Source organism: Myotis davidii, unplaced genomic scaffold, assembly GCF_000327345.1.
Source record: "Myotis davidii unplaced genomic scaffold, ASM32734v1 scaffold273, whole genome shotgun sequence".
Classification (NCBI taxonomy): Eukaryota; Metazoa; Chordata; class Mammalia; order Chiroptera; family Vespertilionidae; genus Myotis; species Myotis davidii.
This window is the reverse complement of record NW_006286263.1, coordinates 2468559-2470267: the sequence shown is the minus strand read 5'-3', so window position 1 is coordinate 2470267 and position 1709 is coordinate 2468559. Positions and strand designations below refer to the sequence as shown.

Sequence of the window (1709 nt, the reverse complement as noted above, 5' to 3'; positions counted from 1 at the left end):
GCCCTTCCCCCTTTCCTTTTTTTCCTCTCCTCCTCCTCACCCCATCTCTCTCTCTCTTTTTAAGAAGAGGAAGAAGAAAAAGGTAAAGATACAAATTATGAACAACAAATATGCATCTATCAACAAGTGAATCTAAGAATCAAGTTAAGAAATCTGATGATCAGAATGTACTGGTGATTATAATAGAATCAGGGACATAGAAAGGGAATGGACTGACTATTCTTGGGGGGGAAAGGGGTGTGGGAGATGCGGGAAGAGACTGGACAAAAATTGTGCACCTATGGATGAGGACAGTGGGTGGGGAGTGAGGGAGGATAGTGGGGTGGGAACTGGGAGGAGGGGAGTTATGGGGGGAAAAAAGAGGAACAAATGTAATCTGAACAATAAAGATTTAATTTTTAAAAAGTTATAGATAACTAGGAACTTAATCTGATGTTAATTTACTATGGATAAAATTTTTTAAAAAAAGGATGTGGAAAAACTTTTCAAATTACTGAAACTTTGGATTGTTAGAAGATTTCCCAGCTCCTTGCAACTCAAGTATGACACATGACAAGTTCTGCCAACTGTGTGCTCCAGTCCAGGACTCTGAATCTAGAGTGAGTGACAAACTCAAGCTGGAAACAGGTTAGAATTAGTTCTAGAGACAACAAGGGTGGCTGTGTCTAATGTCAGTGCTGACTGAAGAATTCTAACCAGATCCTCCCAGTGGAATGATTAGGGGCTATCTTTCTGGCTGCTTTAATGTCCCAGGGTTCTTGCCTGTTTTCTTCCCATCAGTTCTGTGAGCTGATATTATCCCATTCAATTAGAATTGGTTTCTGCTTCCCACAACCAAAAATCATGATTTGTTCACAACAAAAAAATTATCCAGTTCAAAATACCAGTAGTGCTGAAATTGAGAAATCCTGTCATATAGAAACAGGGAAAGGGACTGAGCTACAGCAGAGAAAGCCAGGACAAAAATGGGAACTAAAAAATCAATAATCTAAGGAATTTTTCATTATCTACATTTCTATATTGTATAATATTCAACAATACTATGTATATAGAAATAATATAGACTATTATTTTACAACTAGTGGCCCGGTGCACAAAATTCATGCACATTAAAAGGGAATTAATTAGAGGAAATATATAATATTGCTGTTTGCCCTTTATAATAGAAGTGTCAGAGATGAAAGGAAATTAGTAAAATGTATATGAAAATATATAAATGTTTTAATAAAAAATAACAAAATGATATAACAACAGACATACAAAAACAACAAAAAAATATGAAAACAAAAACATGATATAAAAACAGTGATGCAAACAATGACTGATAAAGTGGTTAAATTTATTCTAATATCTCCCTGTATACCACATTAACCCCTTCCCCAACAATTTTTTTGTTAAAAACGTTTCTTTTTCAGACTAATTTTTTTATTTTGGTTCTATATAGTATTTTTGATGCTGGTTATGAAAACAGTTTGTAATTATTTTTTCTTCCCATTTTTGTGGTTAAGAATAGTATTTCCTCAGAAAGTTTCTAGATGAAATTATTTAGAATGGTACGTATGTAGCTGGTTTTTGAAGGTAAAGTTTTTAGACGAGTATACTCGTCGACGACTGAAAAAAGAACATTTTGTGAAAACGAGTATACACGTTTCTGCCGGGGAAGGGGTTAATTATGTACAATGGGCACAATAATATCAATGTCTGTTCCC

At 34.6% G+C, this 1709-nt stretch overlaps 2 protein-coding genes across 6 annotated transcripts in view; one reads left to right on the top strand and one right to left on the bottom strand.

Annotated features, from left to right (window-relative positions):
* TRAPPC6B (trafficking protein particle complex 6B) overlaps positions 1 to 1709 on the bottom strand; it is a 22723-nt gene that overhangs the window by 2126 nt on the left and 18888 nt on the right. The window lies entirely within an intron of this gene.
* Positions 1 to 1709, top strand: part of GEMIN2 (gem nuclear organelle associated protein 2) — a 50159-nt gene that overhangs the window by 38244 nt on the left and 10206 nt on the right. The window lies entirely within an intron of this gene.